This window comes from Ovis canadensis, chromosome 20 (genome assembly GCF_042477335.2).
Source record: "Ovis canadensis isolate MfBH-ARS-UI-01 breed Bighorn chromosome 20, ARS-UI_OviCan_v2, whole genome shotgun sequence".
Lineage (NCBI taxonomy): Eukaryota > Metazoa > Chordata > Mammalia > Artiodactyla > Bovidae > Ovis > Ovis canadensis.
This window is the reverse complement of record NC_091264.1, coordinates 58,942,278-58,959,087: the sequence shown is the minus strand read 5'-3', so window position 1 is coordinate 58,959,087 and position 16,810 is coordinate 58,942,278. Positions and strand designations below refer to the sequence as shown.

General features: G+C 42.9%; 1 long non-coding RNA gene across 1 annotated transcript; it reads right to left on the bottom strand.

Annotated features, from left to right (window-relative positions):
• Nucleotides 1-965: 965 nt before the first annotated feature.
• LOC138425288 (uncharacterized) lies at nt 966-5,906 on the bottom strand. The gene is made up of 2 exons (XR_011251152.1): nt 5,720-5,906; nt 966-2,082 (listed from the first exon to the last, which is right to left on the bottom strand). It is a non-coding gene; the product is annotated as an uncharacterized lncRNA (long non-coding RNA).
• Nucleotides 5,907-16,810: the final 10,904 nt, after the last annotated feature.

Here is a 16,810-nt window from a genome sequence, read left to right as displayed (position 1 = left end):
AGAAAAACCTCTGTTTGGCAATTCCATGCTGAAAAAAACAAATGGATCAACAAGTACTAGGTTAGAGGATCAAATTTCTAGACTGAATAACCTAGCATTTCATTCAGGCAGAAGTAAAACATTACACAAGGAGTTGGTCTTTTTTTTAAAAAAAAATCAGACGTATAGTTTTTCTGTTCTAAAGCATATTTGTGCCTGCTGGCAGACAAGCACAGGTGATTGCCTCCAGGTGTTCGCCTGCAGGAAGCCATTGAAATGCAGTACGGGTAATGCCAGTTTCCTCAGCAGCGGAAACTAACCTGCAGGAAGCTCGGAGGCACAGGTATATTTTAGAATAGGAACGCCAGTCAGCTGAAAGGCCGCAGACCCAGAAGGCCCAGTTTAACGAGGAACAAATTAACTAAAACAAGAATCAGGACGTAGTTTTAAACCATTATCAAAAATCAAAGATTTAAAAAAAAATACGTTATTGGTTTTAAAAAAGGTTTTAAAAGTGTTTATTTTTCCTAAAGTTTTACTCCTTTATGCTAACTGCATAGCAGTTCCCCTCTCCGCGTCACCAAAGTGAACTACAAGAACACAGATATGCATCAGAAGAATGAATGAAACTGTTGCTGAAACTGAAGCTTCAATACTTTGGCCACCTGATTGGAAGAGCCCACTCATTGGAAAAGGCCCTGATGATGGGAAAGATTGAGGGCAGGAGGAGACAGAGGATGGGAGGGTTAGCATCACCGACTCAATGGATTTGAGTTTTAGCAAACTCTGGGAGATAGGAGAGCACAGAGGAGCCTCGCATGCTGCAGTCTATGGGGTCCCAAAGAGTCTGACATTACTTAATGACTGAGCAAAAATGACACAATGTTTCTTTAAGTTCTGTTGGTATGAAAGCTCATGTTAAAAATAATTCATTATTAAAATATAACCTGGATCTTTTTTCCATTGTGAATAGATACCCTGTGGCATTTTATTTTAATTCATCTATTTTTATTGCAGGATAGGTGATTTATAATATTACTTTAGTTTCAGGTGTACAATGTAGAGATTCAATATTTTTACAAATCATACTCCATCTAAAGTTATTACAAAATAATTGCTATATTTCTCCATGCTATGCAGTATATCCTTATTGTTTATATATTTTAAGCCTTGTAGATAATCCTATACCTTTCGCTCACCCCTCTCCCCGATTAATCATTAGCACTTAGCTCATTTGCTTCACTCAAATGACAATGACTTCTGTGTTTTTTCTGAAAGATACAAACCTATGAAGGCAAAATAAACAAGAACGAAGACAACAGCAACAAAAATTCAGAAGCTGGGAGCAGATCTGAGAAAGCTAAATTCTAAGTCAGCTTCAAGAAAAGTTAAGTAGCCTGATTCGCAGGGGAAATTAAAAAAAAAAAAAGATCCAGGAATGGATCTATCATTAGGACTCCGGAAGTTCTGTTGGAAGTGAGGTTAAGAGGGACCTAGACCACCAGACCCCCTCACCTGTTCCATGCCACAGGTCAGCTGTCAACCCCAGCAGATGACTGGAGCAAATGATGTCATGGAGACAGACAGGCAGAGGGGACAGTCTTAAAATACAAGAGGATTGAGCTTACATACTGAGTGCTAGGATGCCCAGCTTTTCTTTTCTTTTTACAGGTTCTTTTTTAAAAGAATTATTATTTTTTTTTTTGGCTGTGCTGGGTCTTCTTTGCTGCGAGGGTTTCTCTCTAGTTGTGGCGAGTGGAGGCTACTCTCTAGCTGCGGTGCGAGGACTTCTTGCCGGGGCTCCTCTTGCTGTGGCGCTCAGGTTTCAGTAGCTGTGATTCCTGGACTCCAGAGCACAGACTCAGTAGTTGAGACGCTCGGGCTTAGTTGCTTGCTCCAGGGCATGTGAGATCGTCCCATCTCAGGGATCGAATCCCCATCTCCTGCCTTGGCAGGCAGATTCTTTGCTGCTGAGCCACCAGAGAAGCCCTCCAGTATCTCTTGCCCTTTTCTGGTCTGAAACACCGGTGAAGACACATCTGTACACACACGAACACACATCCAGACAGGTGATTAAAGTCTTCTCCAGAGCGCCTAAGCAGCCTAAGAGAGACAATACAGAAATACACCGAGGGTTCTACCAGGAAAAGCAAAGCCAGGTCGCCAGTGAAGTCCCTGGTGAATAGCCACTAGTCACCCACTCATCCAATGAGCTTTTCGTTTCCATTCCTGGAGAACATCCAGGCAAGGATCAGCACGATCTGCCTCTCCTATGAGAAAGACTGAAACGAATAATCAGCCATGGGAGTAGACAGAGACTGGGGGGAGAAATAAAACTGAAAAATGATCATTAATACATTCAGAAATAAGCTGTGCCATGTATAAGACAAGGATTCTATTTTAGAAAAAGAATACTTGGGGGAGGGGTGAGTGGTGGTAAAGAGGCAGTAGCAATTGTCTGAATGGTGGAAATAAAAAATTCAATAGAAGACGTGGAAGATAAATTAGAGGAGATCTTCCAGAAGTTAAACCAACATGGGAAATAGAGGATAGAAGTTTAAAACTAGAGGGCGTATCCAGGTAGCTGAGCACCTATCTGATAGGAGCTCCACAGAGACAAATGAGCAAATAGAGATGAGATGATCCCCAGTGAAATAACTCAGCGGGTCCCCAAACACAAGGACATGTGATTTTAGATCAAAATAAACCCGGCACCAGAGATAACATTAAACCTGCACTAAGATACATCATGGTGAAATTTCAAAAGCCCTGGTGATAACAGCTATACTGAGAGCTTCTAGAAGGAAGTGATGTCTTAAGAAGAATCAAGATTCAGAATGGCAGGATATTTCTCAACAGTAATGCTTGAAGCTAGAAGACAAGGAATTAATGCCTTCAAAATTCTGAGGAAAAATCATTTCCATCCTAGAATTTTTATTCAGACAAATGAATTTGTATTCAGACTTATTCATCTCATTTTCAGATGTTCCAAGTCTCAAAAAGTTTTGTTTTCAGTTTTGCCTTCTATAAATCCTTTCTTAGGAAGGCCCTGGAGAATGGGCACCACCCAAATAAGGGAGCAAACCACGAGGAAGGCACAGGATCCAGGAGATGGTGCCCTCCTTGAGAAACCAGGGAAGACAGTCTCTAGGATGGTTGGAGGGCATGGCCCATGAAAACAGTGGCATGGACGGCCTAGGGTTACTCTTCCCAGGTCAAGAAGCTCCAGGACTGAACTAGCCACTAACACCAAATTAATACTATATTGACTGAGTTTGAATGTATTAAGATGGCATTTGCCCATCTTAGATTGGATGACACAGCACATACACAGGTTAGGCACTTATTTTCACCAGGGAAATAAAGAAAAAGCACTGTAGTCCGTGGCGTGGTTTAGCCGTCAACAGTGTTCATAATAACACACAAGATTACAGCGATGATGTTTCTGTAAACAGATGTATCTGATGTTATCTGGCCTCTGCCAGGCCAAGCAAAATGGTCATCTCTGTGGGGCCCAGGGCCGGTGGGCATTGTAACGGAGGGAGGGTGATGGCAGAGATAAAGGTGGAGTCACTAAACAATTGTGGGGTAGCCGGGGCTCAGCGACTTCCCACTGTAATGGTCTTAACTTTCTCCACCGAGCTAGTCAAGGCCTTCTGCAAGAAAGCAAGATAAATGGGTGGGTTAGATTAGGATTTAGGAGTTGGAGAGAATAGGCAAGTTTCCAGTCCTTAGAGGCAGGGTGTAGAGCCAGCTGTGGGAAGCCCTGTCAAGTATGATTTAACCAGGCTGGCTGAGACCAAAGCAGCACATTAATATTCAGGCATACCTCGTTGTGGGGGCTTCCCAGGTGGCGTTAGTGTAAAGAATCCACCTACCGATGCAGGAAACGTAACAGACGCAGGTTTGGTCCCTGGGTGGGGAAAGCCCCCTGAAGAAGGGCATGACAACCCACTCCAGTGTTCTTGCCCAGAGAATCCCATGGACGGAAGAACCTGGTGGGCTCTGGTCCATAGGGTCTCAAAGAGCGGGACGTGACTGAGCAACTTAGCACACAGGCACATCCCTCATTTCACTGTGTTTCGAAGACACTGAGTTTCTCACAAATGGAAGGTTTGTGGCGGCCCTGCGTGGATCACGTCCATCAGCGCTGTTTTCCCAACGGTATTCTCTCACTTGTGTCTCTGCGTCACATTTTCTTAATTCTCGCCTTATTTCAACCTTTTTCATTTTCATTATTTGTTATGGTGATCTGTAACCAGTGATCTTTGATGTTACTGTTATAATTGCTTTGGCACTTTTTAGCAATAAAATATTTTAAAATGAAGGTATGTACTTCTCTTTAGATAATGCTATTACTGCACATGGCAGAGTAAACATAGCTTTTTGATGTACAGGGAAACCAAAAATTCAAATTGCTGTGGTCTGCACCTCAGCTCTCAGCTCTGAAGTATGAATCCATTACAGTTATAGTTTATATAACATCATATGCTTTTTGAACAGTTGCTTTATTTTTTCAATTGTATTATCTCACTAGGCTCCTCCATATGCTATCACTATATACAAAGTAAGAAAACTGAAGCTGAGAAAAAAACATAACTTGCCCAAGATGACATGCGCAAGTAGGTTTTGTATCACATTCAAAGCATTTTAACAATCATATTTGGTCATTAGTGAGAAAAAATCATTCTATTTAAGTTATTGAATAGGTGTTCTTACTTGGATAGTTTTTTGGTCAGCACATAAGTTGAAAGCTTCACAAAGCTGAGATAAAGTCAAGATTTCCCCAAATGTTTGAGGGGTTGTTATTATACAATGTATGTGTTTGCAATGAATGAACACAAACTTCTAATAATTGGATAGAAAAAACAATTGTTTTGAAAGAGACCATACTAAAACCCATCGGGTACTAAATAGACTTAGGATGTCGAGTTTGCACAGAAATCTTACTGTCATCTTTCCTATATTGCAGTGCTCCCATGGTTAATCACATCTTGAGGACAGGAGATGTTGAAAACTGTGGTGGTGAGTGTTAAGTTACTCATAATTGAATCATAGTTAAATTGGAGGAAACAAAGGTGTGTTTAACACCCTGAATTTAGGAAGATTTGCAAGTACTGAAGAAAGGGGCAAAATGTGCAGATGAATTTTGTTTTTAAATCTATATTTTACCGTGAATGCAAATTAGGCCTAGCATGTTATCTCAGATTGAAAAGAGTCTAGAATGTGAAGTCTAAATGCTATAACTGAAGATTGCTGAAGGCTTGTCTGTATTGAACTACTATGTGGTTTCAACGATGACAGTTACCATTTATCTATGTTTTACACACACACACACAGACACACAGACACACACACACACAGAGACACACACACACACACAGTATTAGAGGCAAAAAGTAATAGCTTATGGGTCTTATTTCCCTGCAAGGATGCTTTGGTTACATCCTTAATAACCAATCAGAGTTAGTTATTAATTAATTATAAGGAAGACTAAAGGGGGGGTTATATGAAATAATAAGAGCTGTCTATTCCAAGCAATTGAGACCAGAAGACAGAAAAAGTCACACAATGGCACTTAGCGTTGCAGACACGATTGCCTGCCTAATCGAGAGTACGTCAATTTTACATGAGTCCGTTGGACCGTCTCACAGAGTGGTTACAGGAAGGGGACAGTTCATCCGGATGTTAGAGAATGGGTAGGGTTTTGATGAACCAAAGAGGAGGAAGGCAGGCATACCTTGTGGTGACGGTGATTAGAAACACGGAGGAAAGGACGCTTCAAACTTACTGCAGAAACAGCAAGTGGAACCATGTAGCTGAAATGAAGACAGTATTTAGGGAAGCGGCTGATGATGACACTGGAAATACACACTCGGGTCACACAGCAGTTTGAAAGCCGGCCTGGGAATATGGGCTTCGTCTCGTAGTTGGGAGCCACTGGGTTTCTTCAGTTACATGATCAGAGTGTTATTTTTAGGAGATAATTAGTGGCTGATTAAGGGAAGCTCGGAATGTTTGGACTCTAGCCCTATCTTTCCCAAGTTGTTTTCACGATGGACAACTGTGTTCTCTCTCCAGACACTCTCCAATGTTAATATTGGCAACTCGGAGTACTGCTGAATTAAATCTACTATTGAGAAGCTCTTTATTAAATGTAGTGTATGCTGTACTTGCTTTACATCTTTAGCAATCTTTTCAAGAAAAGAGGAAAAAACAAATTTTAATGTATCACAGTGGGCTTCTACATCTTAGGATGATAATTAAATCCCGAATCTTCTAAATATGGGGGAAAAAAGCAGGGAGCTGGTGTCAGGAAAACAGGCGGAAGGGTGTTGGTTAATAGAAAATTGAGGGAATTAGAAAATTCGGTTAGAAATCTCAGAAATTGTGGGTTACAAGTGGTTGTAAAGAGGTAATTCTGATTTTAACTAGTCAGAGAATCTATATTCCAGAAGCCAGATGTCAGGCCAATACAAATTAGAAGGAAAACAGAGATTGTGTACAATCTCCATCTAAAGAATTCAATCAGCTTTTAAATATTATTAGAAGTAGTGATTCTAATTTAATTTAAGAGGGCAAATGTCCAACTCACAGACTTTATAGAACCAAAAAATAATATTGTCCTAGGTTTAAGAATAAGCCATTCACTTCAAATTCAGAAGCACAGACAAGAAACAAAACAGAGCAACAAAATGGCAAATACTTATAAGATATGGAGATAAACACTGACTTAAAAAGGAATCCAATCACGTATCAATACTATGTAAGTGGAGAAAGAAAGGAGGATATCATAGATACAGGGAGAACATAAAAGACATCACACACAGTGAAGGATAAAGAGGAGGAACTATAATGTTTAGTCATAGACTTTTCTAGAAGTGGATACTTCCAGATGACTTAATAAGCACTCACTGGTCTTTCGTAAAGCATCCCTGGGATATAAGTTATGATTATCATCCCATTTTACAGATGAAAGAAAGAAAAAAAAGTGAAGTCGCTTAGTCGTGTCCGACTCTTTGCGACCCCATGGACGCAAAGCCTGCCAGGCTCCTCCATCCATGGGATTTTCCAGGCAAGAATGTTGGAGTGGGTTGCCATTTCCTTTTTGAGGGGATCTTCCTGACCCATAGATTGAGCCCAGGTCTTCTGTACTTTGGGCAGACTCTTTACCATCTGAGTCACCAGGGAAGATGAGGACACTATAAAATGCCTCTTAAGAGCTTGCAATCATAAAGGAAATCAATCCTGAATCTCCATTGGAAGGACTGATGCTGAAGCTAAAGTTCCAATCCTTTGATCACCTGATGCGAAAGGCTGACTCATTAGAAAAGACCCTGATGCTGGGAAAGATTGAAGGCAGGAGGAGAAGGGGATGACAGAGAATGAAATGATTGGATGGCATCACTGACTCAATGGACATGAGTGTGAGCAAGCTTTGGGATTTGGTGCAGGACAGGGAAGCCTGGAGTGCTGCAGTCCATGGGGTTGCCAAGAATTGGACACAACTCAGTGACTGAACTGAACTGTAGTGCATTAATCTTTGGGTGCTAATTACTGATGTGTCTAAGTTGTAATTTGGCCATGATAAGAAACATTAATATTTCTTTCTTTTCTGGGATCTTTTTAACTTAGAAGAATGGTTCTTTTGATTTATCTGCTACACAACTGGTCAGAGTCTCATGATTACCTCTCAGTATGGCCATATATTCAGAGAAGGCAATGGCACCCCACTCCAGTACTCTTGCCCGGAAAATCCCATGGATGGAGGAGCCTGGAAGGCTGCAGTCCATGGGGTCGCTGAGGGTCAGACACGACTGAGTGACTTCACTTTCACTTTTCACTTTCATGCATTGGAGAAGGGAATGACAACCCACTTCAGTGTTCTTGCCTGGAGAATCCCAGGGATGGGGGAGCCTGGTGGGCTGCCGTCTATGGGGTTGCACAGAGTCGGACACGACTAAAGTGACTTAGCAGCAGCATGGCCATATATTTTAGACTAGCAGAAAAATCAAGCAAGCTTCAAGGTTATCTTAGCAGCAAGAAATCGATACTCTTATGATTATCTGCTAATATTTCTGCAGCATCTCCAAATTTCTTTCATAAATACTGCCCAAATTTATTCTGGCTCTCTTTGAATTTGTGTAAATGAACACAATAAAATATTTTCTTGTGACTTGTTGCAGGGTGGCAGCTTGGCCTTTTGAGACTATGAATCACAGACCACTGTCATAAAGTAACTTGTGTTTGGAAACTTTTCTGAGTAATAATTGCTTGGGACAAGACTTTTTTCTAAATAACGAAATGAAAACTTTCTCAATCTCATTAGACATTTGAGTGGAAAAACATGTGTGAATTGGCTTTAATGGAACCAAAACAGATATAAGATCGTCAGGCACTCAGGACAGGTACTTGTAAGGAATGATTATTGGAGCAGTAAAAAAAAAAAAAATTTAGAAAAAAATTCAGAAGCTACCACCTTCTTTCTCCCAAACACACTTTAGGGGTGCTTTTAGAAGAGCTGCTGATAGGGAAGTATCTGATTTACCTTTCCGTAAATAGTTTTATTTTGTCCCACGGGGTGAACTATGGAACTTTCTGAGAGAACAGGCTTAGGAAACTGCTGTGTGCGCAGTGCTCAGAGGGGCGGAACTGTTTTGACTCCCTTGTTACTATGTGATGGGTGGAATTTTGCAACCAGAAGGTTCCACAACAGTTGGGAGTGACAGTTGTAATAGTTGCAAACAGAAGACAAGTGTGTGTCCTGTCACTCCTGCCCGGAGACTACATGCCATGACTGTGCCAAGATTTTCTGCTTGCATCGGTATTTTTTATAATTACTGAACCTCATGTGTGCATAATCCATCGGGAGCCAAAAATCTTGGAAACGATAACCCCACCTTCCTTAGGTAGACGCCTGACTGGCAAGCCCTTCATTCTGTACACACACACTCACACACACCCTTATACAGATGACTTACTATAATCCTTGTTCCATTTCCTACCTTCTACTATAGATTTAGTGCCAACTCCTCTTGCAGAATTAAAATAGCTGAAATTTAAAAAGTACTCAAAGCCTGTTAAAGTTTACTATGAGCTGTTATTGTCCTCTTCTTAGTGGCTAAGTCTTGTCTTTTATTTCCTTGCTGAGCACTTACTTGTGTATTGATATGATTTTTGCTTTTATACAGTCCATGCTGTCTATCACCCTTCCTCTAACTTTTCCCATTTTGGACTTTGACTCTCCATGCCTGGGTTCTGCTGTTTATTGATACCCATAGATATTTTGTTACAATAGGAACTACTATGAAAAGAAGATATCAATAAACTCAAGATCATAGACTAAACCATAGTCATATACAAACAAAATGATGTGAAATAATACAGAGTAGGACAGCATCGAGTGTGGGGAAGGGGGAACAAAGGATAAGTTTGAGTTATTTACTAGAAGCGTTTAAGTTGCAAAATTTCATCCAGTGAGCAGGCATCTGGAGACAACTTTTTAGAGCCCCCAAACATGTAGAAAGGCAGAGGCTGGTGAGGTTGGGAGCTGGTAAGGTTTAGGGTGGCAGAGACCGTAGTGTTGGAAGTAGGCATACATGGGGTGTGCTTGGAGAGAGAGGGTACCTTAGAGCTGGTGGGGGTGGAGTCGTGGGGCTGGTATTTTATTTACAGGAAGAAAAGTTTACTTATAACCCATGTTATCAACAGCAAACTTGAAACGCTTTAATGTTGTGTTGAATCCCATAGCCTGCGCCATACACCTAGTGGGCCCCTAGACTGAGGCTGAAATCCCGTAATTATAGACAGGCAAGCATGCTCAGTCACTCAGTCATGTCCGACTCTTTGAGACCCCATGGACTGTACCTACCAGGCCCTTCTGTCCATGGGACTTTTCAGGCAAGGATACGGGAGAGGGTTGCCATTTCCCATTCTAGGAGATCTTCCGGACCCAGGGATCAAACCTGCGCCTCTTAAGTCTCCCACATTGGCGGGTGAGTTCCTTACCTCTGCCCCACCTGGGAAGTCCAATTATAGATGTAACCCCCCGCTAAAATGAAAATATGCCAGGGATAACCTAATAACCTGGTGTATTTTGAACTTAGTATATATAAAATATTTTTAAACCTAAAATATATATATATAATAAACCTGAAATCTGGTTCTACTAGAGAGGACATCATGGTGGGAATTCAATCTCAAAAAGGAGAAAGGGAACTTGAAAAAAAACATTATCTGCTGCAGAACTCTGTGCAGGCCGCACCTGCTCTCCTAGCCTGGAAGGCTTCAGGGATGGGGGGAGTGAAAAGGAGAACTCAGACCCCCTAGGAGACTGCAGGACCAGGGGTTCAGTGGCTGGGCTCCACTGCGACGGTGAGGGTCTCTGTAAGGCCAGATGTGATTGAACTGGACATGTTACTTAACCTCTAAGCCTGAGTTCCCTCATCAGAAAGGCCTGGATAACAGCACTTTCTGTAGCTATGAGTCATTATTTTTAAAGTCAGCTTTATATTTACAGAAAACTTATCAAGATCGCACAGAGAACTCCTGTATACCCTCATCCAGTTCCCCCACCGTTGACATTTTTATATCACATTTGATCAAAAACAAGAAGATGCCGTGAGTACATTACTATTGACTAAAAAATAAACTCCAGCCTTTATTTGGGTATGACCAAGTTTTTCCATTAATGTCCTCTCTATTTCAGGATCCTGTCCAGAGCACCACGTTCCATTTAGTTATCAGGCCTCCTCAGTCTCCAGAGACTCTCCTCTTAATTTAAAAGGTAATTAAGGTTAAAGTACACTTAGTGGAGAGCTGGACAAGCAATGAGGAATTGTCATATATATATGACATATACATATATATAAGTATAAACTGTGGAAAATTCTGAAAGATATGGGAATACCAGACCACCTGACCAGCCTCTTGAGAAACCTATATACAGGTCAGGAAGCAACAGTTCGAACTGGACATGGAACAACAGACTGGTTCCAAATAGGAAAAGGAGTACGTCAAGGCTGTATATTGTCACCCTGCTTATTTAACTTATATACAGAGTACATCATGAGAAATGCTGGGCTGGAAGAAGCACAAGCTGGAATCAAGATTGCTGGGAGAAATATCAATAACCTCAGATATGCAGATGACACCACTTTTATGGCAGAAAGTGAAGAGGAACTAAAAAGCCTCTTGATGAAAGTGAAAGTGGAGAGTGAAAAAGTTGGCCTAAAGCTCAACATTCAGAAAACGAAGAACATGGCATCTGGTCCCATCACTTCATGGGAAATAGATGGAGAAACAGTGGAAACAGTGTCAGACTTTATCTTTTTGGGCTCCCAAATCACTGCAGATGGTGACTGCAGCCATGAAATTAAAAGACGCTTTCTCCTTGGAAGGAAAGTTATTACCAACCTAGATAGCATATTGAAAAGCAGAGACATACTTTGTCAACAAAGGTCATCTAGTCAAGGCTATGCTTTTTCCAGTGGTCATGTATGGATGCGACAGTGGGACTGTGAAGAAAACTGAGCACCAAAGAATTAATGCTTTTGAACTGTGGTGTTGGAGAAGATTCTTGAGAGTCCCTTGGACTGCAAGGAGATCCAACCAGTCCATTCTGAAGGAGATTAGCCCTGGGATTTCTTTGGAAGGAATGATGCTAAAGCTGAAACTCCAGTACTTTGGCCACCTCATGCAAAGAGTTGACTCATTGGAAAAAACTCTGATGCTGGGAGGGATTGGAGGCAGGAAGAGAAGGGGACGACAGAGGATGAGATGGCTGGATGGCATCACCGACTCGATGGATGTGAGTCTGAGTGAACTCCAGGAGTTGGTGATGGACAGGGAGGCCTGGCGTGCGATTCATGGGGTCTCAAAGAGTCGGACAAGACTGAGCAACTGAACCGAACCGAAGTATATATTTATAACTATAAGTTTAGAGGATATTTTAAACACTTTAGAAATACCAACTGATCCAATCCACATAATATATCTATGAAGACTTCGGTTATATCCACTTTACAAATGAGTAAACTGAGATTCGTGGCTTCCTAGGTGGTAAAGAATCTGCCTGTCAGTGCAGGAGACATAAGAGACGTGGGTTTGATCCCTGGGTTGGGAAGACCCCCTGGAGGAGGGCATGGCAACCCTCTCCAGTATTCTTGCCTGGAGAATCCCATGAATTGTAGCCCGCCAGGCTCCTCTGTCCACCGGACTGCAAAGAGTTGGACACAACTGTTGTGCCTTAACACATACAAGGTTAGTGGTATCAGTATTGGCATAAGTGTGAATTACATCATCGTTCTTAAACCTGGACGTGTGTGTGTGTGCACTCAGTCATGTCCGACTGTGCACAACCCTATGGACTGTAGCCTGTCAAGTTTCTCTGTCCATGGAATTTTCCAGGCAAGAATACTGGAGTGGGTTGCCATTTCTTACTCCAAGGGATTTCCCTTTGACTCTGGGATTGAACCCACATCTCTTATGTCTCTTGCATTGGCAGGTGGATTCTTCACCACTGTGCCACCTGGAAAAAATGTAAACCTGGGCATGTTATCTCCACAGTCGCTCAATTGTGTCCAACTCTTTGTAGCCCATGGCCTTGCCAGGCTCCTCTGCCCATGGAATTTTCCAGGCAAGAATATTGCAGTGGGGTTGCATTTCCTGCTTCAGGGTATCTTCTTCACCCAGGGATTGGGCTCACATCCTTTGTGTCTCCTGCATTGGCAGGTAGATTCTTTACCACCAGTGCAACCTGCTGCTGCTGCTGCTAAGTCGCTTCAGTCGTGTCCAACTCTGTGCAACCCCAGAGACGGCAGCCCACCAGGCTCTCCCGTCCCTGGGATTCTCCAGGCAAGAACACTGGAGTGGGTTGCCATTTCCTTCTCCAATGCATGAAAGGGAAAAGGGAAAGTGAAGTCGCTCAGTGGTGCCTGACTCTTAGCAACCCCATGGACCGCAGTCCACCAGGCTCCTCTGTCCATGGGATTTTCCAGGCAAGAATACTGGAGTGGGTTGCCATTGCCTTCTCCGAATGCAACCTAGGAAGCCCCAAAACCTCAATACAGTTACATTTAAAATCGTTTTTTCTTCTATTCCTTAAGCATTGCACCATCCCAACTTTGCCATTTTCATCACACAATCTACCAAGTTCTCAAAACTTGAAACGATGGACCTTTTTGACACTCCTTTTTCTGCTTGTTTCACGGAGGTACAATGTTATAGAATTAATGTGATCTTTTTTCAGAAACTATAATCTGTGAACTTCAGCATCTTGTTTTCCTCTGGGTTCCAATCACAGATCTACCCCCCTTACTAGTTCTGATGCTGCAGGGGTATTATTTAACATTTCTAAGCCTCTGTTTCTTCATTTGTGGTATGGGTTTATGGTGGAGAGTAAGTGAGTTTATACAGGAAAGCCTGGTGAGTTCTACAGTCTCAGTAATTGTCAATTACCTGCACCACCACTGCAGCTATTATTTCTACTGCTGCTGATACAAACAGAACTAGATAACAACCAGATGACAACTTCCGGGACACGAACACTATCTACACGCATCTGTGCTCAGTCGTTTCAGGCCTCTCTGACTCTGCGCGACCCTATAGCACGTAGCCTGCCAGGCTCCTTAGTCCGTGGGGAATCTCCAGGCAAGAGTACTGGAGTGGGTGGCCGTGCCCTCCTCCAGGGATCTTCTCAACCCAGGGACTGAACCTGCATCTCTTATGTCTCCTGCATTGGCAGGTTCTTTACCACTAGCACCATCTGGGAGACCCCACTATCTGCTGTAATGGCCCACACAAATACTACTCTAACTATTACTGCCCACACAAATGCTGCTGTTGCTGATGCTAAGTCGCTTCAGTCATGTCCGACTCTGTGCGACCCCAGAGACAGCAACTCACCAGGCTCCCCCGTCCCTGGGATTCTCCAGGCAAGAACACTGGAGTGGGGCGCATTTCCTTCTGTTTTCCACTGGAGTGGGAACACATTTCCTTCTCCAATGCATGAAAGTGAAAAGTGAAAGTGAAGTCGCTCAGTCGTGTCCAACTCTTTGAGACCCCACGGACTGCAGCCTACCAGGCTCCTTCGTCCATGGAATTTTCCAGGCAAGAGTATTGGAGTGGGGCGCCATTGCCTTCTCTGATACAAATGCTACTAACACTGTTTTTTGGTGATACAGATACAGACTGTCCTGGACTTAGAATGGTTTGACTTACTTTTTTTTTAAAACTATAAAATAGTGCAAAAGCAAGATTCAATCAGAATCATACTTTTTCAGTTTGATCTTTTCCCAGGTTAGCAATTCACACTACTATAGTGCTGGGCAGTGGCACAGCTCTCAGTCAGCGACATCATCAAGCGGGTAAAAAAGCAAATACATACAGCCAGTCAGGTTTTCACTTTCAGTACAGTATTCAATAAGTTACGTGAGATATCCAAAACTTTATTATAAAATAGGCTTTGTATTAGATGATTTTGCCCAATTGTAGGCTGATGTAAGTGTTCTGAGCACGTATAAAGTAGGCTAGGCTACACTCTAGGCTTTCTGGAGGCTCAGTAGTAAAGACTCACCTGTAATGCAGGAGATGTGGGTTCAGATTTGATCCCTGGGTTGGGAAGATCCTCTGGAGGAGGGATAGGCTACCCACTCCAGTTTTCTTGGGCTTGCCTGGTGGCTCAGATTGTAAAGAATCTGCCTGCAATGCGGGAGACCTGGCTTCGATCCCTGGGTTGGGAAGATCCTCTGAAGAAGGGAATGGCTATCCACTCCAGTATTCTTGCCTGGGAAAATCCCATGGACAGAGGAGCCTGGTGGGCTACAGTCCATGGGGTTGCAAAGAGTTGGACACGACTGAGCATCCACACAAAGCTAACCTCTGATGTTCAGTAGATTATGTGTATTGAATGCATTTTTGACTTATGATATTTTTAATTTACATGGGTTTACTGGGTACAACACTACTGTAAATCAAGGAAGATCTGTGCTACTACTATCTCTGTTGCTGCTGCTGCTGCTAAGTTGCTTCAGTCATGTCCTGCTCTGTGCGACCCCATAGACGGTAGCCCACCAGGCTCCCCCGTCCCTGGGACTCTGCAGGCAAGAACACTGGAGTGGGTTGCCATTTCCCTCTCCAATGTTGCTACTACTATTACCACTACTGTCATTAAAAATACTACCATGACAGATTCTAAATCCAGCAGTAACAATAATTTTCCTTTAAAAGATCATTCTCAGTCCAAAATGTCTCCAAAGAACATGCAGCATCATGACTTAATTCCTTCCTAAGGATGCCCAAGAAGGCTTTCCCCAGGGCATTCAGTCTTCCAAGTTCACATCTCAGTATGAGAGAACACATTCTTCCCATCTGGCTGGGAGTGACAGGCGAATGCCTCTCACTGGGGGCATTCATGGCCTCTTGCTCCCTCTCAAAAGCACCCTAGTTGGGAGGCTGCATTTATATGGCCACCCTTCTTTTTTCCACATTTACTTTGACCTGCGGCTCTAGCCAGAAAATCCATCACACATGTTCACTTGCTCTCACCTGCAAGCTACTTCCCTTGTCTGGAATGCTATTCTCATCCTATTGCCAAAGCATGAACCTTCTCTCCTTCAAAATCCTACTCAGAACTCACCCTCAAGATGAAACTTTCTCTGATAATCCTGCCCTCCACCCAGTTCAGAAAGCTCTCAGCCATCATGTAGGTAACTGTATAGCTTTAATTGGCTCTGTTTATAAGCTTCTTCTTGTATCTTTTTTCCCCTCTAGGTATTTTTTCCATGTGTTTATTCTGTCTCCATTAATTTGTAAACTCCCAGAGGGCAAGGCCTGAACAAGGTCGGTGTTGGCATAAAGTGGATGAATAGTCAGTCAGCTGAATGGCAGACTGTGCAATATTTGATTGCTAATCTGTTTAAAAAAGAAAAAAAGCATCCTTTGTTAGTGCTCTGTTTGTGATGGTCCTGAGACTGCTAACCTAATGTAAAAATGCATTCAGTTTCTGCTAGTGTCCAGCAAAGATAAAATCAACCGTTATAAGCTTTCCATAATGGGAGGGGGAGGGTGCTGGGAGACTCAACCTTTAAGAATGGTATACAAACAGCATGTTATTACCCAGTTTATATTCTTCAGAAGGCTCAGGGGTGAACAATCTGCCTGCAATGCAGGAGACTTGCAGGAGACACGAGTTCGATTCCTGGGTCAGGAAGATCCCCTGGCGAAGGAGAGGGCAAACCACTCCGGTATTCTTGGACTGGAGAATCCCATGGACCTAGGAGCCTGGAGGGCTATAGTCCATGAGGTCGCAAAGAAGTCAGACACGACTGAACGACTCAACAACAAATGTTCTTCAGAGGTAGCTTGTCTCTTCCAGGCTGCAGGTCTATCTTAGAAGGGAAATCATATTTACTTTCAAAACTGAGATCAGAAAACCAAACAAAGCCTGAGAAAACGTACACCACCACCTTGTTGTAAGTTTGTGCTGAGTGGAGGGAAAATGAATCTAATTCAGAAGGCCTCATTTTTTTTTTTTTGGTGTGAAGTCTAACAGAAAAAAATGCCACATGGCCCTTCTCCCTGGGATTAACTAGATTGGCGGTTTGTTCATTTTAGTCCAGGTAACAAAAGGGAAGCTTGGGACGGACAGAAGCTCCTTTCTCAGGGCCGGGGCTGAGAAGTGAGAATCCTTCACCGTGACCACCTGCTTTCCTCCCTTCAAACCGGCATATAAAAGTGCCAAATATCTGTGTATCACTCTGGGCGCGGAGCCCACGGTCTGAACCCAGCGGAGGCGGTGCACCAGATAACATCAAAGCCCCAGGCAGGGGCC